Source organism: Silurus aristotelis, assembly GCF_946808225.1.
Source record: "Silurus aristotelis genome assembly, chromosome: 15".
Lineage (NCBI taxonomy): Eukaryota > Metazoa > Chordata > Actinopteri > Siluriformes > Siluridae > Silurus > Silurus aristotelis.
This window is the reverse complement of record NC_139588.1, coordinates 13,654,392-13,679,366: the sequence shown is the minus strand read 5'-3', so window position 1 is coordinate 13,679,366 and position 24,975 is coordinate 13,654,392. Positions and strand designations below refer to the sequence as shown.

The 24,975-nt window shown below is 38.3% G+C and overlaps 3 pseudogenes across 3 annotated transcripts; all 3 read left to right on the top strand.

The window, feature by feature from the left end:
- The first annotated feature begins 8,164 nt into the window (after positions 1 to 8,164).
- LOC310738453 (ankyrin repeat domain-containing protein 9 pseudogene) lies at positions 8,165 to 9,090 on the top strand (annotated as a pseudogene). The gene has a single exon. The product of its transcript is annotated as an ankyrin repeat domain-containing protein 9 pseudogene (transcript).
- A 2,980-nt stretch (positions 9,091 to 12,070) lies between these two features.
- LOC310738452 (ankyrin repeat domain-containing protein 9 pseudogene) lies at positions 12,071 to 12,996 on the top strand (annotated as a pseudogene). Its single transcript has one exon. The product of its transcript is annotated as an ankyrin repeat domain-containing protein 9 pseudogene (transcript).
- A 7,636-nt stretch (positions 12,997 to 20,632) lies between these two features.
- On the top strand, positions 20,633 to 21,470 carry LOC310738451 (ankyrin repeat domain-containing protein 9-like; annotated as a pseudogene). Its single transcript has one exon. The product of its transcript is annotated as an ankyrin repeat domain-containing protein 9-like (transcript).
- Positions 21,471 to 24,975: the final 3,505 nt, after the last annotated feature.

Below are 24,975 nucleotides of genomic sequence, written 5' to 3'. Positions count from 1 at the left end.
TTAAGAAGTATGCAAATGAATTTTTTGTAATTCAAGTTTTTATTCTTTTCATCCAGTACATGACAATACATGTATCAATACTGCTTGCAAGGCCAGAAATATTACAGTGGTTGAACTTAACAGAAGTAGATGCATTAACAAATGGTCAGAGAAAATAAATAAATGAAAATTACATTGATAATAATAATAATGAAAAAAAAAAAAAATATATATATATATATATATATATATATATATATATATATATATATATATATATATATATATATATATATATATATATATAAAATAATAATTATTGTTCCACATGTAAAGACAGCGTCACAAAGGACCAAAAATCTTCCCAAACAGGAATATCCACCGGGACCCCTGCTTTGTTCTTATTATGTAATTTGCAAAGCAAACGTTCGTATGAAGCTGTCTTGGTCATTATATTGACCCATTCTTTTAACTCTGGGGTTTCTGGAGTTTTCCAGTGTTTCAGGATGACTCTGGCCGTCACAGAGACCCCCACCATAATTACTGCAAACTCTCCCTTTGAAGTATTTGGCATCTGTTCCCTGTCTCCTAATAGACACAACCTTGGTAATAACGGTATTGTTGTTCCAAGCCATTTGCTCAAAATATTTAAGGTTTGTTGCCATAAAGGTTGAATAATTGGACATTTCCAGATACAATGAATAAAAGTACCTCTATCCTTTTGACATTTCCAACAAACATCATTATTTGTCAGACCCATTCTATTGAGTCTAAGAGGTGTCAAATAAAACCTATGTATGATTTTATACTGTGTAAATTGTCCTCTAGCCTCTCTTACATATTTGCCTGTGTTTGACAAAATTTTTTTCCACTCTTCGGCCCCAATTACAATCCCAATGTCCTTTTCCCATATCGTCTTTAAATTAGTGCAGACATTGCTGAGCACCTGGTTGGTTGTCCTATAAAATACGGAGGCTTTTTGTTGGGGATGAGGAAGTGTTAGGAAGTCCAAGATATGGTTTCCGTCTGTGTGCTGAATTTTCGTGGAAACACAATTCCTAATTTGAAGATATTTCCAAAAGTGATCTTTCCCCCTTAAATTATACTTCTGTACAAGATTATTATAAGACATAAATACACCCTTTTCAAACAAATCTGACACAGTACACAAGCCGTTCATATGCCATTTCTTCCAATATATGGGTGATTTCCCAATACAAATAGTAGAATTATACCATAGGGAAGAGTATGGTTGTTTACATTGTGATAATTTGTGCATCTTGTGAATCTTCGCCCAAACCTCTCTTGAGTGCTTTATGATAGGATTTGTAGTTGTGTCTAAACACTGAGACAAGTGCTCGATAGGGTTGTATGGCCGTGATAAGGTTTTCTCAATAGTAACCCAGTCTAATTGAGCATTATTGTTCCAATGCTTGGCCAATTTGGCCATTTCAAAAGATATCTGATAGAGCCGAGGATCTGGTAATCCCAACCCTCCCTTATCACGGGATGCAGATAATTTGTTAAACTTTATCCTAGGCCTTTTCCCATTCCATAGAAAACATTTAACCATTATATCATATTGGTTAAAGATCAACTGTGGTATTGAAAGCGGCAGCATCATCAGCACATAGTTAATTTGAGGGGAGACCACCATCTTAATTATATTTACTTTTCCCCATAATGTTAGCTGAATTTTTCCCCATTTATCTAAGTTATTTTTTATGTTTTGTAGAAGTGGTGCCAGATTTAGGGTAGGAATCTCTTCCAACTCCCTACATATCTTTATACCCAAATATTTTATTCCTCTTGGGATCCATCTAAAGCCAAATTTAGTTACCACATTTGCGTTGCATATTCCGGATATAGGCGTAGCTTCCGACTTTGTCCAAATAATTTTATATCCAGACACTTTGGAATAGGATTGAACTGTCTCTATTAGGTGGGGTAAGGACTTATCTGGATCTTTTACCATGGCCAGAATGTCGTCGGCATATAGAAATAATTTGTGCTCTTTGTTGCCTCCCTGTACGCCTGAAATGTTTGCATTAGCCCTAACAGCAATTGCCAATGGATCCAGTGTGATATTAAACAATAGTGGCGATAGCGGACACCCCTGTCTTGTCCCCCTAGTGAGGTAAAAAGATGGAGAAACTTTACCATTGGTGATCACGCATGCCTTAGGTGTCTTATTTAATGTTTGAATCCACTTTATGAAGCAGGGCCCAAACCCAAAATTGGACAAAGTTGTAAATAGAAATTCCCATTGAACCCGATCGAACGCCTTCTCTGCGTCAAGTGAGAGGGCAACAATTGGGTCAGTCTTTTCTCTGTTTAGCCAAATTAGATGGAGTAACCTTCTCATGTTATCCGTTGATGACCTGTTCATCATAAATCCAACTTGATCAGGGTTTATAATGTTGGATAATACCTTTTCCAAACATAACGCAAGAATTTTGCTCAGGATCTTGCAGTCTACATTAATCAAACTTATTGGACGAAAATTTGAGGGTTCAGTTGGATCCCTATCTTTCTTAGGAATCACTGATATTAGAGCATCGTTAAAAGAAGAGGGAAGAAATCCAGTAGCATATGCCTCATTATATACTTCTGTTAAGGTGGGTGCAAGTAAGTCTATATACTGTTTATAATACTCAACCGGGAGCCCATCTATCCCTGCTGACGTTCCATTCCTCATAATAGATACAGCTTTTTTGACTTCAAGTTCTGTTATTGGGCTTTCTAGCATATTCATCTCCTCTGAGGACAATTTAGGCATTTTGAGTTTGGAGAAAAAACTATCCAATTCTTCTTGTTTAGGACTAATATCAGCTGTATATAAATCTTTGTAAAACTTCTGTAAAACATCATTTATCTCCTTAGTTGACGTTACTACACTGTTTCCTTTCTTAATAGCTGATATCAAATTACATGTATTTTTTTGCTTCAACTGTCTAGCGAGCAATTTACCAGTTTTCTCCCCTTCCTCATAGAAAGTCGTTCCCAATCTGAATAAGGCATATTCCACCTTTTTATTATGAATTTCCTGGAGTTCAAATTTAAGTTTACAAATATCTTGATATAACTGATTTGAGAAACATTTGGATAATTGTTTATCATGATTCTTAATTTTGTTGTCTAATTCATGTATTCTGTCCCAATCCTCCCTTTTCCTTTTAGAAGCATAACCTATCATCTTCCCTCTAACATATGCCTTAGATGCTTCCCATTCAGTTGCTCTCCTATCAGTACTACCAGTATTAATTTCGAAGAAAGACTGTAAATCTTCTTTTAACGATGAACCAAAGGCCTCATGAGACAACAGTGAGGTGTTTAATCTCCATCTGCCATTTCGCTCTTTGTCACAATTAATATCAATGCCTAACGTCACGGCAGCATGATCTGATAAGGCAATAGCATTTATTTTACAGTGTGTTACATGCTTTGTTATTGTATTTGAGATCAAGAACATATCAATTCTGGAGTGGGATTTATGACAATGTGAATAAAAGGTGTATTCCCTCTCGCGTGGGTTTACAAGACGCCAAATATCCACTAATCCATTATCCTCACTCATCATATGAATTGCCGTTCTGTCTTTAGGATATGTTTGGTCACTACATTTACTTTTATCTATAAAAGCATCCCACACTTGGTTAAAATCTCCGGCTAGTATTATTTGGCCATCCATTTCCCCTAAATTCTTATTTAATTCATAGAAAAAATGAGGATCCCCTATATTTGGAGCGTAGATGTTACATAACACCACAGCAGTACCATTTATCGTGGCCTGTATACACACCATTCTCCCTTCACCATCCCTGACCTCACCAGTCAGAGCAAAATTTAGCTTCTTATTCACTAGTATGGCGACCCCATTCCGCTTACTGGAAAAGGAGCTATGAAATACATGTCCAACCCACCCATACTTCAGTTTTAGAGCCTCCTCCCCTTTAAAGTGTGTTTCCTGAATAAATGCAATATCCACCTTATTATGTTTCAAATATGTCATAACTTTGCCTCTTTTTATAGGACTCCCACAGCCTTTTATGTTCCAAGACACACATATTATATGATTCCCCACCATAGTGCACTATGAAGTATCGACATCAGGAGAAAGGGTAAAGTAAAATAAAATAAAATTAATTCCAACCACAAAGGAACCCACTGTTGTATATTTATAGACCTTCCTGCCTAGCAAATACAATAACACATTTTTAGTAGTAAACTTTGTCATGACCGAACCTTTTTTCATGAAAAATTTGAAAAAAACAACGAACACCATTAAGTAACTTCAAATGCTCCCTTAAAACAGAACCTGGGAGCTCTGACCAGTCCCTGGTCTCTAAACCAAAGCCTGAAAACAAACAAAAAAAAATTGTTGCAAATATAACACGCAACAACGAAAAATAACTCCTATTGGTCCGTGGGGTACCCCCCATGCAGCTCATAATGTCACTGTCCAGCTGCACGCTGCTCGGGCAGCATACCATAAAGCTCAAAACCCACTCGTGTTTAATTTCCACCCATGGTTGACTTTTATATAATCCTCATCGTCCAAACGCATCACTGTCTTATAAGGGCATACAGCGTACCTGTTTATGACCCATCATTGCGTAAGGTGCTGATGAAATGCTCCGCTTCCTCCGTGCTGGTGAAACTACGGTTTCTACCTTTCCAAGTAAATTTCAAGGTAGCAGGGAAAGCAAGCGTGTATCTCACGTTTAGCTGTTGAAGCGATTTCTTGGCAGGCAAAAAGGTCTTTCTTTTTTCAGCCAGCTCCTTCATCATGTCGGGAAATACGGATAACTTAACATCCTCCCACTCTATTCCCCGGTGCTCCCGCGCAGCTCGAAGTATCTTTTCCCGCGCTGACTGCCTCAAAAACCTGATCAGCACCGGTCTCGGCGGTTGATCCTCACTCGGCATGGGAGCCAGTATTCGATGGGCTCTCTCAATTTCGAATTCGCCCTCCATGTCGATCCCCAGGCCTTCACTCAAAACTTTCTTCACACATCTCTGCAAGGTGCCGTTCGTTCCATACTTCTCTTTCAGCCCCACAAGTCTTACATTATTCCTCTTACTATGGTTTTCAAGCATTTGAACACGATCCCACAAAACGTATATCTTCTTTTCTTTAGCATCTTTATCTGTCGCCAACCTCTCTGTCACATCCTCCATTTGTGAGATACGGCCCTCCGCTTCCTCCATTCGAACTTGCAGCCCGTTCACGGTATCTTTTAGCTCCGTCATCGTCTCTTTAATGGCGATTGTGTCCGCTGCAACTGCCTGAAGGGTCTTACTCATTTTAGTAACTTCAGCAAAAACTTTCTCTAGGCTCACTTTAGCGTCAGTCTGCTTTTCGGGCGGACTCGAAGCTGCCTTAGTGTCCGTTAAAGGTGGGGTCTGCCTGGTTGCCATGCGGTTTGCTTCTTTTAAATATTTGGAGGTTGTAGTCATCGTGATACAATCAAAAACGTGATTAAGTTCTTAGCATCTGGATCATAAACGTTTTCAAATTTTATTTTTTAACACAATGTCAACTACTTCGTCATAAATGATCAAATTATTACCGAGTGGGTAGGAGCTTATCTAGATAGCCGCCATCTCGCTTGAGGTACACACGTGACTCCCATGCAAATGAATTTTAAACAAATTACATTTTACTTTTATTTGCTCACAGTTTTACTTTTGAAAAAATGCTTGTGTTTTATTTATATAAATTTATATTTATATTTAGAAACGCAGTCTAAAGTCAATGGGAATGTAAAACCATTATAATGTTACGGTGCAGCATTTGATGCATCCAATAAACAGATGTCTTTTAGAGACTTTACTCCTACTATTCTGTTTTATGGACAGAGCTATAGTTTATTTCATATTTGATTTACAATTAAATTTTTTTGCATTACATTATTATGAAATTAATATAACTACTGGAAAAGTGTATTTATGTGTATATTATAAGTTATTTACCTTATTGTGGACAAAAGAAAAAGGGTTATGCATATTAAAAAAAATCATTCTTACCTCTTCTGAAATCATTTGTGTGCGTGCGTGCGTGCGCGTGCGTGCGTGCGTGTTTGTTTGCATGTCTATCTTTATGTCTAAATAAGTATTACTAACCTGTGACAAGTTTCTTAACCCAAACACACACATTTACGCTCCATCTTTTAGCAGTTGGAGCGTATATAACGAATTCCACGGCTATGATGGATGGATTACGTACTGATCCAGGTGTATAAGGGAGAGGACTAACATTACTTTAGCCTACCCTTAACACCAGCATGTCACTTATGTATTGCCATTGCTGTGCTTCTGCTTCACCCTCTGATCTTTACTCTATTTTGAGGTTGACCTTTAAGCAATTTTTCTGCCTTAGCTAATATACATTTGTTCCATGATTCACTTGCTGTTGCTATAGCTGACTTTACTGTTTCCAAATATACATTTATTATTTAAAAAAATCATATGCTCTGTAGCAATCGATACTGATATGTAAGAATACATGTGTGGTGGTTGCTTCTGACCTGAACAACTACTGGAGATACTGTATGTAGTCAGCAGATGGAGACATTTACCCTGTAAGACCCAAACATAATTAGAATATACCTTTTCTGTTCTCTCTCTCTCTCTCTCTCTCTCTCTCTCTCTCTCTCTCTCTCGCTCTAAATATTACCCTACTGCAGGTATATAATATTAATATTAATATACATTTTACATATATTGTGCATATAGATAGTACTAACCAATACTATATACTATCCTAACAAATTTGTGTTCTCTGTGAATCTTGGTTTCTGTGACTTTTAAATGTATTTGAGATTTATTGCCTATTATAGCTTACTAGCATGCATTATTCAAGTAACTCTTTACAATAAGCTTTATATACACATGGACATTTTATTGGGGGGGTTGTGATGATTTAACTGAAATGATGCATGCAGCCACAGCAGCAAAAGTAGTGTAAACAAACATCAGAAAGCAGAAAAACAAGCAAACAAAAAATTGTTAACAGACAAATCTTGTGCTCAATCTGCCACTAATGCAAGTAGTTCTTCTGGTCAGTCAAGTAATGTAGTCCACAAAAATCCCCTTTATTCTTCTACATTAATCTCAACCCTATTATTTAGCATTTTGCCAAGATTTTTAACTTACACAAAAAGCCTATTATGTTGTAGGTTTATAAAAATCTATACAAATTTACAAATGTTTAACAATTCCACAATACCATTGCTGTCTTTTTAATTGGTTATCCATTTTAAGTGTAACCCTTCTTATATAAAGTAATGCGTCGCCCCGACTGCATGCATCATACCCAAATTCAGTTAAATCATCACACCACAACACAAAAAGTCCAGATTAATTTAAAGCTCATTGTAGAGGGTTACTTGACAAATACAGGCTATTTTTATGGCATTTGTTTTTTATCTTTATAAAATATTTATTTGTATTTTAACTAGTATTAATTTTTTTAGTTATATATGGACAATCCACTTGCAGAAACCTTCTGTACTGTACTGGTCAGTGCTGTACTGTCACCATATCTACTGTCTTCTTGTCTTATGTTCTACCTTTTTTGCACTAAATGTTGCACATGTGCATTTTATGTTGTTAGTTTTGAGTTTTGTGTAGTTCATTGTGTACTTCTGTGTTATTTTATGTTCATTTATATTGTTTGATGTAGCACATTGGTCCTGGGAGAACGTACTGTACTGTATATGATTAAAATTACAATGAAAACCTATTTGACGTGACTTTGCTCTAAAATTATAAACATGAGAACAAATTATCATGTTTAATAAAGGATAACGCTTTAGGGGATTTTGATGTGTACTCTAAATAATGAGTGAGAGTATTATAAAGAGCAAACAATAAGCAAACGTTAATAGGCAGATCCTGTGCTCAATCTGCCACTAGTACAAGTAGTTTTTCTAGTCAGTCAAGTAATGTAGTAAAGTAAAAAAAAAAAAAAACCTTTATGCTTCTACATTCAACTTAACCCTATTATATTCCACAATTACATTTTGACAAGATTTTTTTTGACAGTTCTTCTAGACTAGAAGAACTGTGGCGGTGCAGCCATGTCACCATGGCAACGGGTAAACGAATTCGTCGCGACGGACGCTTCGTTTACCCGTTGCCATGGTGACATGGCTGCACCGCAACAGTTCTTCTAGTCTGTTTACATTAATCTATGACGCATTTGATGCTGACAACCTAAAGGTGTTGATCGTTCTCTGGATATAGCTAGCGTAGCCTGGACAAATGGACGACATGTGCAAAGAAAGCGAATTCCTCTCACTTTCATTCTTCCAAGCTGTGAGGGACCACAAACCTGTGTGGATGTTGGAAGAAATGCGAAACCTGAAGACTTTTCACTGGGAAGAAAACGTCCGGCAACAGACCTACAACCCATCCGAGGCGCTTCTGTATGCCATCGTGCACGACCACCGAGATTACGCACAATACTTGCTGAATCAGTTTCAGGACGTTGCTCTTGCAAATCCAGGAGAGCAATTCTGCTGTTATCCAACATCAGATTCACACCTGGAAATGGCTATCCGCCGTGGCAGGAATGACGTCATAGCGTTCATCCTTCAGGTGGTTCATAGAACACCTTCTCTGCGCTTATACATAAACCAGCGTGTGTGCAAACACGAGAGGAATGGCAAAACTCCACTCCATGTGGCATGTGAGCTTTTACAACCACATACCGTCATAATATTGTTGGGAAATGGGGCTTCACCGCTAGCTGAGGATCAGAATGGAATGACACCACTGGATCTTCTATTGAATAAACTTTGGACCGCCAAAGGGAATGCAAACACCATTAAGTGTATTAGGGCTTTAAGAATGTGCATCGAGAACCTGCTCTTTTTCATGCCAAAGTTGCAGATTAAAATGAAGAGCACACTTAAAGAGGATCAAGTGTTCTGGTCCAAAATTCTGGAAGAGGAGCAGTATAACCTTCTAGTGGGGAGAATTCCTGCAACACTTTTTCTTACAGCTATGCAGAAAGTCTTGTCTCAACTGCCTCAACATGAATTTTCAGAAAGTCTTGATAAACTGCACATTCCAGCTTTTCTGAAACCTCACACACACCATTAACACAGTAAAAAGAGGCCTATATTCTTACCATGCTTTTTTGTTGTCTTTTTTCCCATTTTAATTTAATTACATTTAGTTTTATTTGTGTGGCATAAAATGAATGTTTAAAAGTTTTACTATAACTTAAGAAAACAAACAAGTCTTCCAGTTCTCAAACGAAATAATGCTAAACCTCTTTTTAAAATATAAAAAGGACAGTATTTTTATAGGAATAATCAATGAACCAGTAATGTATGTATTTCATAATGGTTTTAAGAAGTATGCAAATGAATTTTAAACAAATTACATTTTACTTTTATTTTATCACAGTTTTACTTTTGAAAAAATGCTTGTGTTTTAATTATATAAATTTATATTTATATTTAGAAACGCATTCTAAAGTCAATGAGAATGTAAAACCATTATAATGTTACGGTGCAGCATTTGATGCATCCAATAAACAGATGTCTTTTAGAGACTTCACTCCTACTATTCTGTTTTATGGACAGAGCTATAATTTATTTCATATTTAATTTACAATTTTATTTTTTTGCATTACATTATTATGAAATGATTATAACTACTGAAAAACAGATATTTATTATATGTAATCTGGGGCATGTGTCTGCCAACAGTATTATTATGCAAACCTGAAAGTGTATTTCGATGAACTGTGCAGCTGTGATTTAACAGTAACCATTATAATGTGTTATTTATGTGTATATTATAAGTTATTGACCTCATTGTGGACAAAAGAAAAAGGGTTATGCATATTTAAAAAAATCATTCTTACCTCTTCTGAAATAATTTGTGTGTGCATGTGTGTGTGTGTGTGTGTGTTTGTGTGTGTGTGTGTGTATATGTATATGTGTGTTTTTGCGCGTGCGTGTTTGTTTGCATGTCTATCTCTATGTCTAAATAAGTATTACTAACCTGTGACAAGTTTCTCAATCCAAACACACACAATTTCGCTCCATCTTTTAGCAGTTGGAGCGTATATAACGAATTCCATGGCTATGATGGATGGATGAAGTACCTGATCCAAGTGTATAAGGGAGAGGACTAACATTACTTTATCCTACCCTTAACACCAGCATGTCACTTATGTATTGCCATTGCTGTGCTTCTGCTTCACCCTCTGATCTTTACTCTATTTTGAGGTTGTGCTTCAAGTAATTTTTCTGCCTTAGCTAATATACATTTGTTCCATGATTCACTTGCTGTTGCTATAGCTGACTTTACTGTTTCCAAATATAAATTTATTATTTAAAAAATTCATATGCTCTGTAGCAATCGATACTGATATGTAAGAATACATGTGTGGTGGTTGCTTCTGACCTGAACAACTACTGGAGATACTGCATGTAGTCAGCAGATGGAGACATTTACCCTGTAAGACCCAAACATAATTAGAATATACCTTTTCTGTTTTCTCTCTCTCTCTCTCTCTCTCTCTCTCTCTCTCTCTCTCTCTCTCTCTCTCGCTCTAAATATTACCCTACTGCAGGTATATAATATTAATATTAATATACATTTTACATATATTGTGCATATAGATAGTACTAACCAATACTATATACTATCCTAACAAATTTGTGTTCTCTGTGAATCTTGGTTTCTGTGACTTTTAAATGTATTTGAGATTTATTGCCTATTATAGCTGACTAGCATGCATTATTTAAGTAACTCTTTACAATGAGCTTTAAACACATGGACATTTTTTTTGGGGGGGTGTGATGATTTAACTGAAATGATGCATGCAGCCACAGCAGCAAAAGTAGTGTAAACAAACATCAGAAAGCAGAAAAACAAGCAAACAAAAAATTGTTAACAGACAAATCTTGTGCTCAATCTGCCACTAATGCAAGTAGTTCTTCTGGTCAGTCAAGTAATGTAGTCCACAAAAATCCCCTTTATTCTTCTACATTAATCTCAACCCTATTATTTAGCATTTTGCCAAGATTTTTAACTTACACAAAAAGCCTATTATGTTGTAGGTTTATAAAAATCTATACAAATTTACAAATGTTTAACAATTCCACAATACCATTGCTGTCTTTTTAATTGGTTATCCATTTTAAGTGTAACCCTTCTTATATAAAGTAATGCGTCGCCCCGACTGCATGCATCATACCCAAATTCAGTTAAATCATCACACCACAACACAAAAAGTCCAGATTAATTTAAAGCTCATTGTAGAGGGTTACTTGACAAATACAGGCTATTTTTATGGCATTTGTTTTTTATCTTTATAAAATATTTATTTGTATTTTAACTAGTATTAATTTTTTTAGTTATATATGGACAATCCACTTGCAGAAACCTTCTGTACTGTACTGGTCAGTGCTGTACTGTCACCATATCTACTGTCTTCTTGTCTTATGTTCTACCTTTTTTGCACTAAATGTTGCACATGTGCATTTTATGTTGTTAGTTTTGAGTTTTGTGTAGTTCATTGTGTACTTCTGTGTTATTTTATGTTCATTTATATTGTTTGATGTAGCACATTGGTCCTGGGAGAACGTACTGTACTGTATATGATTAAAATTACAATGAAAACCTATTTGACGTGACTTTGCTCTAAAATTATAAACATGAGAACAAATTATCATGTTTAATAAAGGATAACGCTTTAGGGGATTTTGATGTGTACTCTAAATAATGAGTGAGAGTATTATAAAGAGCAAACAATAAGCAAACGTTAATAGGCAGATCCTGTGCTCAATCTGCCACTAGTACAAGTAGTTTTTCTAGTCAGTCAAGTAATGTAGTAAAGTAAAAAAAAAAAAAAACCTTTATGCTTCTACATTCAACTTAACCCTATTATATTCCACAATTACATTTTGACAAGATTTTTTTTGACAGTTCTTCTAGACTAGAAGAACTGTGGCGGTGCAGCCATGTCACCATGGCAACGGGTAAACGAATTCGTCGCGACGGACGCTTCGTTTACCCGTTGCCATGGTGACATGGCTGCACCGCAACAGTTCTTCTAGTCTGTTTACATTAATCTATGACGCATTTGATGCTGACAACCTAAAGGTGTTGATCGTTCTCTGGATATAGCTAGCGTAGCCTGGACAAATGGACGACATGTGCAAAGAAAGCGAATTCCTCTCACTTTCATTCTTCCAAGCTGTGAGGGACCACAAACCTGTGTGGATGTTGGAAGAAATGCGAAACCTGAAGACTTTTCACTGGGAAGAAAACGTCCGGCAACAGACCTACAACCCATCCGAGGCGCTTCTGTATGCCATCGTGCACGACCACCGAGATTACGCACAATACTTGCTGAATCAGTTTCAGGACGTTGCTCTTGCAAATCCAGGAGAGCAATTCTGCTGTTATCCAACATCAGATTCACACCTGGAAATGGCTATCCGCCGTGGCAGGAATGACGTCATAGCGTTCATCCTTCAGGTGGTTCATAGAACACCTTCTCTGCGCTTATACATAAACCAGCGTGTGTGCAAACACGAGAGGAATGGCAAAACTCCACTCCATGTGGCATGTGAGCTTTTACAACCACATACCGTCATAATATTGTTGGGAAATGGGGCTTCACCGCTAGCTGAGGATCAGAATGGAATGACACCACTGGATCTTCTATTGAATAAACTTTGGACCGCCAAAGGGAATGCAAACACCATTAAGTGTATTAGGGCTTTAAGAATGTGCATCGAGAACCTGCTCTTTTTCATGCCAAAGTTGCAGATTAAAATGAAGAGCACACTTAAAGAGGATCAAGTGTTCTGGTCCAAAATTCTGGAAGAGGAGCAGTATAACCTTCTAGTGGGGAGAATTCCTGCAACACTTTTTCTTACAGCTATGCAGAAAGTCTTGTCTCAACTGCCTCAACATGAATTTTCAGAAAGTCTTGATAAACTGCACATTCCAGCTTTTCTGAAACCTCACACACACCATTAACACAGTAAAAAGAGGCCTATATTCTTACCATGCTTTTTTGTTGTCTTTTTTCCCATTTTAATTTAATTACATTTAGTTTTATTTGTGTGGCATAAAATGAATGTTTAAAAGTTTTACTATAACTTAAGAAAACAAACAAGTCTTCCAGTTCTCAAACGAAATAATGCTAAACCTCTTTTTAAAATATAAAAAGGACAGTATTTTTATAGGAATAATCAATGAACCAGTAATGTATGTATTTCATAATGGTTTTAAGAAGTATGCAAATGAATTTTAAACAAATTACATTTTACTTTTATTTTATCACAGTTTTACTTTTGAAAAAATGCTTGTGTTTTAATTATATAAATTTATATTTATATTTAGAAACGCATTCTAAAGTCAATGAGAATGTAAAACCATTATAATGTTACGGTGCAGCATTTGATGCATCCAATAAACAGATGTCTTTTAGAGACTTCACTCCTACTATTCTGTTTTATGGACAGAGCTATAATTTATTTCATATTTAATTTACAATTTTATTTTTTTGCATTACATTATTATGAAATGATTATAACTACTGAAAAACAGATATTTATTATATGTAATCTGGGGCATGTGTCTGCCAACAGTATTATTATGCAAACCTGAAAGTGTATTTCGATGAACTGTGCAGCTGTGATTTAACAGTAACCATTATAATGTGTTATTTATGTGTATATTATAAGTTATTGACCTCATTGTGGACAAAAGAAAAAGGGTTATGCATATTTAAAAAAATCATTCTTACCTCTTCTGAAATAATTTGTGTGTGCATGTGTGTGTGTGTGTGTGTGTTTGTGTGTGTGTGTGTGTATATGTATATGTGTGTTTTTGCGCGTGCGTGTTTGTTTGCATGTCTATCTCTATGTCTAAATAAGTATTACTAACCTGTGACAAGTTTCTCAATCCAAACACACACAATTTCGCTCCATCTTTTAGCAGTTGGAGCGTATATAACGAATTCCATGGCTATGATGGATGGATGAAGTACCTGATCCAAGTGTATAAGGAAGAGGACTAACATTACTTTATCCTACCCTTAACACCAGCATGTCACTTATGTATTGCCATTGCTGTGCTTCTGCTTCACCCTCTGATCTTTACTCTATTTTGAGGTTGTGCTTCAAGTAATTTTTCTGCCTTAGCTAATATACATTTGTTCCATGATTCACTTGCTGTTGCTATAGCTGACTTTACTGTTTCCAAATATAAATTTATTATTTAAAAAATTCATATGCTCTGTAGCAATCGATACTGATATGTAAGAATACATGTGTGGTGGTTGCTTCTGACCTGAACAACTACTGGAGATACTGCATGTAGTCAGCAGATGGAGACATTTACCCTGTAAGACCCAAACATAATTAGAATATACCTTTTCTGTTTTCTCTCTCTCTCTCTCTCTCTCTCTCTCTCTCTCTCTCGCTCTAAATATTACCCTACTGCAGGTATATAATATTAATATTAATATACATTTTACATATATTGTGCATATAGATAGTACTAACCAATACTATATACTATCCTAACCAATTTGTGTTCTCTGTGAATCTTGGTTTCTGTGACTTTTAAATGTATTTGAGATTTATTGCCTATTATAGCTGACTAGCATGCATTATTTAAGTAACTCTTTACAATGAGCTTTAAACACATGGACATTTTTTTTGGGGGGGTGTGATGATTTAACTGAAATGATGCATGCAGCCACAGCAGCAAAAGTAGTGTAAACAAACATCAGAAAGCAGAAAAACAAGCAAACAAAAAATTGTTAACAGACAAATCTTGTGCTCAATCTGCCACTAATGCAAGTAGTTCTTCTGGTCAGTCAAGTAATGTAGTCCACAAAAATCCCCTTTATTCTTCTACATTAATCTCAACCCTATTATTTAGCATTTTGCCAAGATTTTTAACTTACACAAAAAGCCTATTATGTTGTAGGTTTATAAAAATCTATACAAATTTACAAATGTTTAACAATTCCACAATACCATTGCTGTCTTTTTAATTGGTTATCCATTTTAAGTGTAACCCTTCTTATATAAAGTAATGCGTCGCCCCGACTGCATGCATCATACCCAAATTCAGTTAAATCATCACACCACAACACAAAAAGTCCAGATTAATTTAAAGCTCATTGTAGAGGGTTACTTGACAAATACAGGCTATTTTTATGGCATTTGGTTTTTATCTTTATAAAATATTTATTTGTATTTTAACTAGTATTAATTTTTTTAGTTATATATGGACAATCCACTTGCAGAAACCTTCTGTACTGTACTGGTCAGTGCTGTACTGTACTGTATATGATTAAAATGACAATGAAAACCTATTTGACTTGACTTGGATTTTACCTACGCGCTTGAACCATGCGGCCTTTCTTCTCTCGGACACTCTTCCCACTACTGTCCAGGCTGATTACAAAGCAGTGAAGGACATACTAAAAGAGTCATTTGGACAGAAACAGTTCATGAATCGGTTTAAAGCTAGTTTATCGGCACGACCTCGCACTGCACGGGAAAGCTTGGAGATTTATACTGCGGAGGTTAGTATACTGGTGGACGAGGCTTTTCCTGATTATGGAGATGCTGCACAGAGTGAGGAGAAATTTTGTCGTTTTCTTGCTGGAATTGACCCAGTGCTGAGAGCAAAGTGATTGCTTTCCTATTAATGGGTCTTCCATTGTTAATTCTGGTTCAATTGCTACTGTTCAACCTCTTGCTGATAATGATGGGCTGTATAGAGCAGTGGAGAGGTTATCTGAGGACATGAGGCAGGTGAGGATGGAGTTGAAAAATGTGGTGAAGGAAAATCGAAAGTTGCGAAGTAGACTGGCCTTTGGCAGCATGGATGAGTGCAGTGAAGCTTACTCACAGTCAAGTCGAACATGCAGGTGCAACTGTGGCGGCCGTGGGTGCCAGTCACGAGGGTCTTATGAATCGCAAAGAGGTCGTTCACCTGATAGACGAGTGCTGCGGCACGGCAAGGAATCAAAAACACAATATCATGTACGAAGGGACAAGTCTCCTTTCCAGTGAGGCCCAGTCCTAGTCCAAGTCCTCAGAGTTTCGGTGGGCACATGCATGATTCTAGAAGCGTGGAGTGTTGATACCACTGATACCACAGTACCACTGATGCAGTGCCACTGATTTCATATGTGGAGTGTTGATAGCACTGATACCACAGTACCACTGATGCAGTGCCACTGATTTCATATGTGAGAGGGGTGATTAAAGGCATGGCAGTTTCAATGTTAGTGGACTCTGGTTCGAGTGTATCACTTATGAGTGCGAAATTTCGCATGTCTTTTCCAGCACTTCGCAACCGCCCATTGAAAAAGGACTATGTAGCAGCCCGTGCTGTAAATTGTCAGGTTCTTGACACATTGGGCACCATTACAGTTAACTTTCGATTTGGGACTAAATCATGGCAGCATTTATTTCATGTGCTACGGGAAACCACTCAGTCTGTTTTGTTGGGCTGGGACATTCTCTTGAGGAACAATGCTGTACTGGACACCAGCTGTGCAATGTTAAGGCTTTGGGACATTTCTGTGCCACTCCTCACCAGCAATGACTTTATTCCACTGTGTTGTAATGTTTCTATAGCCAACACTATGACCTTGCCAGCCCTAAGTGAGTCGATTGTACCAGTTCTCGTGTGTGCGCCGGACATTGCTAAAGTGCTTTGCGACTATGTAGGATATTTGGAGCCAAACATTCCTGATTCTTTTGATCTGGTGGTTGCTCACACTGTCACCAGGGTTCAGAACGGACTAACCAAAGCAAGGATTTTAAATCCTACAGGACAACACATTTCATTGCAACAAGGACTGCATCTGGGTGAGTTTTACAGGGTAAATGAATCTGAGCTTATGCCTCTTCATCAATGCTCATTGAACTTAGTTGCAGCAGCCACGTCACAGGTGGCACCTTCAGTGTCCTTGGATGACTCACCAGTCACTGCCTTGCAAAGAGCTGCACTTTCTGCATTGTTGTTAGAACACAATACGATCTTCAGAGCATCTGAAGGAAGTGTTGGGAAGTGTACTTTTGTGAAACATCGCATTAGAACAGGAGACCAAGCTCCCATTAAACAACGTGCATACCGTGCCTCACCTGAGAAAAGAGCTGAAATTGATAGACTAGTCACTGCCCTGCTGGCAGATGGTGTTATATGAGAGAGAGCTGTAGTCCCTGGGCCTCACCTTTGGTGCTTGTGGAAAAAGAAATGTGGTGCATGGAGGTTTTGTGTGGGCGCATAAACAGTGTCACAGTTAAAAACTCTTATCCTCTGCCCCGTGTGGATGACACGCTGGACGCATTGGCGGGTTCAACTTGTTTCAGCACATTAGACTTTTCCAATGGCTTTTGGCAAGTTGAAGTTGCTAAAGAGGACAGAGAGAAAACTGCCTTTACAACTGGCCGTGGACTTTCAATGGCGGGCTATGCCGATGGGTCTCTCTAACTCTCCAGCGACATTCCAACGCTTGATGGAGCTTGTTCTGAGAGGTCTTCCATGGCACATCTGCATGGTGTATCTTGACGATGTTTTAATTTACAGCAAAACATTCGAGGAACATCTGTCTAATTTTAAGGAATTGTTTACAAGAATTGGGTCAGCAGGTTTGAAATTAAATCCAAAAAAATGCCACTTGGCTAGAGACCACATGGTCTTCCTGGGTCATGTTGTGTCCCAGAAGGGACTTCAGCCGGATCCATGTAATACGGAAAAGGTGAGAAACTGGCCAACACCCAAGTCTTCTTCTGAAGTCAGAGCTTTTGTTGGACTCTGCTCCTACTACAGATGATTCGTAAAAGATTTTTCAAAATATGCAGCTCCGCTTAACCAGCTTGTGGGCAAAAATGCAACTTTTGACTGGACAAAAAATTGTGAACTGTCATTCAATTATCTGAAAGATGTGTTAACCTCTGCCCCAGTTGTGACACTGCCTGGTTCTAATATACCTTTCAGAGTCTACACTGATGCTTCAAAATATGCTGTCGGTGCAGTGCTGGCACAAGAGAAAAATGGGCTTGAACATGTGGTAGCATATGCCAGCCAGGCATTGAACCCTACACAGAGGCGCTGGTATACTTTTGATCGTGAGTTATGGGCGATTGTGTGGGCAGTAAGAGAATTTAAACACTACATCGGACTTTCATCATTTATTATTATTATCACCGACCATCGTCCTCTCTTGGCCCTTCGACGGATGGCCATTGATGATGATCCGACTGGTAGGAGGGGGAGATGGATCTTAGAGCTGGATCCACTGAATTGGACGATCATCTACAAAAGTGGGCATCACCACAAGAATGCTGATGCTCTATCTAGACATCCTGATGTGCCTAACTGGGATAGCATGGGTCAAGGCATTGAAAGCATGCAGGAAGTTAACATGGTTGGCTTCGAGCCTCCACCGACCAACCCTCCTATGACTTCTGTGTCTACAGATCAGGTGTCGGTACCGGACATTGTTTCACAAAGTAGGCTCTGTGTACATGATTTGTCATATGATGCTTCCTACCTGAGGGAATTGCAGCATTCTGACTCCGACATTGGAACTGTCCTACACTGGGTGCAGCTGGGGCAACGACCGCATAGACAACACTTGAAAGGGATCTCTAAATGCCTGAGGAAACTCTGGACCGAGTTCAATCGCCTTTCAATAAATGATGGATTATTGTGTCGTTCTTTTGTCTCTTCACTTACAAGTGACCCGGTCATTCAGTTTGTTGTTCCCTCTACCCTTGTACCCTACATACTTTTGCAGTTACATGGTGGTCCGGCCGCAGCCCATTTCTCTGCTGAACGTGTGTGGGAAAAAGCGAGACTGGCTTGTTACTAGCCTTCAATGTTTAAGGACATCAGAGAGTGGTGTGAGCAGTGCAGGGCTTGTCAGACTCGTCGTGGTCCCGTTCCAACACAACGTGCTCCATTGGGCGGCACGAATACCACACGCCCATTCGAGAGAGTAGCTACTGACTTTTTTGAGCTTTCTTTGACTTCAAAGGGCAATCGTTATGTGCTTGTGGTGGAGGACTATTTCACTAAGTTTGTTAGTTTGTATGCTCTTCCTAATCAATCTGCACAGACCGTAGCTCGCTGTCTATTCGAGGACTATGTGTTGACTCATGGTATTCCAGAGACTTTACATTCTGACCAAGGGCGTCAGTTCGAGGCAGACATTGTTCATAGACTTTGTCAAATGTTTGGGATTCGAAAAACGCAGACTACTCCCTACCATCCGGAGTCAGATGGGATGGTCGAACGTTTTAACAGGACTTTGACCCATTAATTAGCGAAAACGCTGTTGACGTATGGTGGGGAATGGGACAGTTTTGTGAAACATGTAACGTTTGCCTACAACACCTCGCCCCACTCAAGCACTAAATTCTCACCATATTTCCTTACTCATGGACGGGAAGCAAGGGTCCCTGTCGATGTTTTGGTACCTGTACGTGCATTTGATTCACAATCATCTTCGTCACATGCTGATTTCCTGTCTTCGTTTTTGTCTAGACTGCGCTCCGCCTTTAGTAGAGCGCGCATGCACAGTGAGGAAGCATGTGAACGCCAAAAACTCTACCATGCTAAAAGTGTTCGTTATCAGCCCTATGCAGTGGGTGCTATGGTGTGGCTCGATAATCCTGTTGAGAGTCGTATGAAGCTGGCACCGCATTGGAAGGGACCTTTTAAAGTTGTGGAGGTAATGGACTCTTGTGGCGAACAAGGACTGATCTATCAGATCATAAATCCCATGGACAGTGATGACAGAGGGAAGGTGGTGCATTATAACAGATTGCGCCCTTATACACTGCCTGTTTCTCCTTTGTCAACTAATCTCTCTTTTGATGGTACTGATTCTTCTCAGGGTTCTACTTCCTCTGAGTCATTGTTATCTGGGGTGGACGTGGGAGTTTCTCCACAGAATCAGCATTCGGATTATACTCAGGGACTGTGTACGCATGCAGATGTTGATTGCTTGATGCCAAGTTTGAGTAGGGCTGGTAGAGTGCAGAAACCTCCTGGTTATTTAGATGACTTTGTTCTGTATTAAATGTCATTTGATGTTGTGTTCATGAGGAAGAGAGGATGTTAAATGAGGTGTGTAAATGGTAGAATGGAAACTGCTATGGATGTTCTAGTATTGCTTTTCATTCTGCATTGCATATACGTGTTCTGGGTGTGTTAACCATATATGTATGTATGTGTATATGTGTGTGGTTTTTTTTTTTTTTTTTTTTGGGGGGGGGGGGGGTTGGGTGTGTGTAAACGTGGACGTTTAATTTGAAGGGGGGGACGCATGTAAAATACTTTTGGGGTGTAATTGTGTGTGATAGCTCAAGAGGGGGCTGTGTCCATTTTAAAGGTGTGTTATACATTTCTTATTTTTCCCTCGGGGCTTGCCGTAGGCAAGATAGATTATTATCACACCTGCCACAGTGATGCTGTTCTTGTGATGAAGCGCAATAAAAAGTCGGACTGGTTGTTTCACAGAATCCTGCGTCCATTTCTATTATTTTCTTAGTGAAAAGTATAAACGCTCGGTTACAATGACAACCTAAAGGTGTTGATCGTTCTCTGGATATAGCTAGTGTAGCCTGGACAAATGGACGACACGTGCAAGCGAATTCCTCTCACTTTTATTCTGCCAAGCTGTGAGGGACCACAAACCTTTGTGGATGTTGGAAGAAATGCGAAACCTGAAGACTTTTCATTGGGAAGAAAACGTCCGGCAACAGACCTACAACCCATCCGAGGCGTTTCTGTATGCCATCATGCACGACCACCGAGATTACGCACAATAGTTGCTGAATCAGTTTCAGGACGTTGCTCTTGCAAATCCTGGAGAGCAATTCTGCTGTTATCCAACATCAGATTCACACCTGGAAATGGATATCCGCCGTGGCAGGAATGACGTCATAGCGTTCATCCTTCAGGTGGTTCATAGAATACCTTCTCTGCGCTTATACATAAACCAGCGTGTGTGCAAACACGAGAGGGATGGCAAAACTCCACTCCATGTGGCATGTGAGCTTTTACAACCACATACCGTCATAATATTGTTGGAAAATGGGGCTTCACCGCTAGCTGAGGATCAGAATGGAATGACACCACTGGATCTTCTATTGAATAAACTTTGGACCGCCAAAGGGAATGCAAACTCCATTAAGTGTATTAGGGCTTTAAGAATGTGCATCGAGAACCTGCTCTTTTTCATGCCAAAGTTGCACTTTAAAATGAAGAGCACACCTAAAGAGGATCAAGTGTTCTGGTCCAAAATTCTGGGAGAGGAGCAGTATAACCTTCTAGTGGGGAGAATTCCTGCAGCACTTTTTCTTACAGCTATGCAGAAAGTCTTGTCTCAACTGCCTCAACATGAATTTTCAGAAAGTCTTGATAAACTGCACATTCCAGCTTTTCTGAAACCTCACACACACCATTAACACAGTAAAAAGAGGCCTATATTCTTACCATGCTTTTTGTTGTCTTTTTTCCCCATTTTAATTTAATTACATTCAGTTTTATTTGTGTGGCATAAATTGAATGTTTAAAAGTTTTACTATAACTTAAGAAAACAAACATGTCTTCCAGTTCTCAAACGAAATAATGCTAAACCTCTTTTTAAAATATAAAAAGGACAGTATTTTTATAGGAATAATCAATGAACCAGTAATGTATGTATTTCATAATGGTTTTAAGAAGTATGCAAATGAATTTTAAACAAATTACATTTTACTTTTATTTGATCACAGTTTTACTTTTGAAAAAATGCTTGTGTTTTATTTATATAAATTTATATTTATATTTAGAAACGCAGTCTAAAGTCAATGGGAATGTAAAACCATTATAATGTTACGGTGCAGCATTTGATGCATCCAATATACAGATGTCTTTCAGAGACTTCACTCCTACTATTCTGTTTTATAGACAGAGCTATAGTTTATTTCATATTTAATTTACAATTTTATTTTTTTGCATTACATTATTATGAAATTAATATAACTAGTGGAAAAGTGTAGAGGGTTATGCATATTTAAAAAATCATTCTTACCTCTTCTGAAATCGTGTGTGTGTGTGTGTGTGTGTTTGTTTGCGTGTCTATCTTTATGTCTAAATAAGTATTACTAACCTTTGACAAGTTTCTCAATCCAAACCCACATTTACGCTCCTTTTTTTAGCAGTTGGAGCGTATATAACGAATTCCATGGCTATGATGGATGGATTAAGTACTGATCCAGGTGTATAAGGGAGAGGACTAACATTACTTTATCCTACCCTTAACACCAGCATGTCACTTATGTATTGCCATTGCTGTGCTTCTGCTTCACCCTCTGATCTTTACTCTATTTTGAGGTTGTGCTTCAAGTAATTTTTCTGCCTTAGCTAATATACATTTGTTCCATGATTCACTTGCTGTTGCTATAGCTGACTTTACTGTTTCCAAATATAAATTTATTATTTAAAAAATTCATATGCTCTGTAGCAATCGATACTGATATGTAAGAATACATGTGTGGTGGTTGCTTCTGACCTGAACAACTACTGGAGATACTGCATGTAGTCAGCAGATGGAGACATTTACCCTGTAAGACCATTTACCCTCTCTCTCGCTCTAAATATTACCCTACTGCAGGTATATAATATTAATATTAATATACATTTTACATATATTGTGCATATAGATAGTACTAACCAATACTATATACTATCCTAACCAATTTGTGTTCTCTGTGAATCTTGGTTTCTGTGACTTTTAAATGTATTTGAGATTTATTGCCTATTATAGCTGACTAGCATGCATTATTTAAGTAACTCTTTACAATGAGCTTTAAACACATGGACATTTTTTTTGGGGGGGTGTGATGATTTAACTGAAATGATGCATGCAGCCACAGCAGCAAAAGTAGTGTAAACAAACATCAGAAAGCAGAAAAACAAGCAAAAAAAAAATTGTTAACAGACAAATCTTGTGCTCAATCTGCCACTAATGCAAGTAGTTCTTCTGGTCAGTCAAGTAATGTAGTCCACAAAAATCCCCTTTATTCTTCTACATTAATCTCAACCCTATTATTTAGCATTTTGCCAAGATTTTTTACTTACACAAAAAGACTATTATGTTGTAGGTTTATAAAAATCTATACAAATTTACAAATGTTTAACAATTCCACAATACCATTGCTGTCTTTTTAATTGGTTATCCATTTTAAGTGTAACCCTTCTTATATAAAGTAATGCGTCGCCCCGACTTGCATGCATCATACCCAAATTCAGTTAAATCATCACACCACAACACAAAAAGTCCAGATTAATTTAAAGCTCATTGTAGAGGGTTACTTGACTAATACAAGCTATTTTTATGGCATTTGGTTTTTATCTTTATAAAATATTTATTTGTATTTTAACTAGTATTAATTTTTTTAGTTATATATGGACAATCCACTTGCAGAAACCTTCTGTACTCTACTGGTCAGTGCTGTACTGTACTGTATATGATTAAAATGACAATGAAAACCTATTTGACTTGACTTGGATTTTACCTACGCGCTTGAACCATGCGCCCTTTCTTCTCTCGGACACTCTTCCCACTACTGTCCAGGCTGATTACAAAGCAGTGAAGGACATACTAAAAGAGTCATTTGGACAGAAACAGTTCATGAATCGGTTTAAAGCTAGTTTATCGGCACGACCTCGCACTGCATGGGAAAGCTTGGAGATTTATACTGCGGAGGTTAGTATACTGGTGGACGAGGCTTTTCCTGATTATGGAGATGCTGCACAGAGTGAGGAGAAATTTTGTCGTTTTCTTGCTGGAATTGACCCAGTGCTGAGAGCAAAGTGATTGCTTTCCTATTAATGGGTCTTCCATTGTTAATTCTGGTTCAATTGCTACTGTTCAACCTCTTGCTGATAATGATGGGCTGTATAGAGCAGTGGAGAGGTTATCTGAGGACATGAGGCAGGTGAGGATGGAGTTGAAAAATGTGGTGAAGGAAAATCGAAAGTTGCGAAGTAGACTGGCCTTTGGCAGCATGGATGAGTGCAGTGAAGCTTACTCACAGTCAAGTCGAACATGCAGGTGCAACTGTGGCGGCCGTGGGTGCCAGTCACGAGGGTCTTATGACTCGCAAAGAGGTCGTTCACCTGATAGACGAGTGCTGCGGCACGGCAAGGAATCAAATACACAATATCATGTACGAAGGGACAAGTCTCCTTTCCAGTGAGGCCCAGTCCTAGTCCAAGTCCTCAGAGTTTCGGTGGGCACATGCATGATTCTAAGAAGCGTGGAGTGTTGATACCACTGATACCACAGTACCACTGATGCAGTGCCACTGATTTCATATGTGGAGTGTTGATAGCACTGATACCACAGTACCACTGATGCAGTGCCACTGATTTCATATGTGAGAGGGGTGATTGAAGGCATGGCAGTTTCAATGTTAGTGGACTCTGGTTCGAGTGTATCACTTATGAGTGCGAAATTTCGCATGTCTTTTCCAGCACTTCGCAACCGCCCATTGAAAAAGGACTATGTAGCAGCCCGTGCTGTAAATTGTCAGGTTCTTGACACATTGGGCACCATTACAGTTAACTTTCGATTTGGGACTAAATCATGGCAGCATTTATTTCATGTGCTACGGGAAACCACTCAGTCTGTTTTGTTGGGCTGGGACATTCTCTTGAGGAACAATGCTGTACTGGACACCAGCTGTGCAATGTTAAGGCTTTGGGACATTTCTGTGCCACTCCTCACCAGCAATGACTTTATTCCACTGTGTTGTAATGTTTCTATAGCCAACACTATGACCTTGCCAGCCCTAAGTGAGTCGATTGTACCAGTTCTCGTGTGTGCGCCGGACATTGCTAAAGTGCTTTGCGACTATGTAGGATATTTGGAGCCAAACATTCCTGATTCTTTTGATCTGGTGGTTGCTCACACTGTCACCAGGG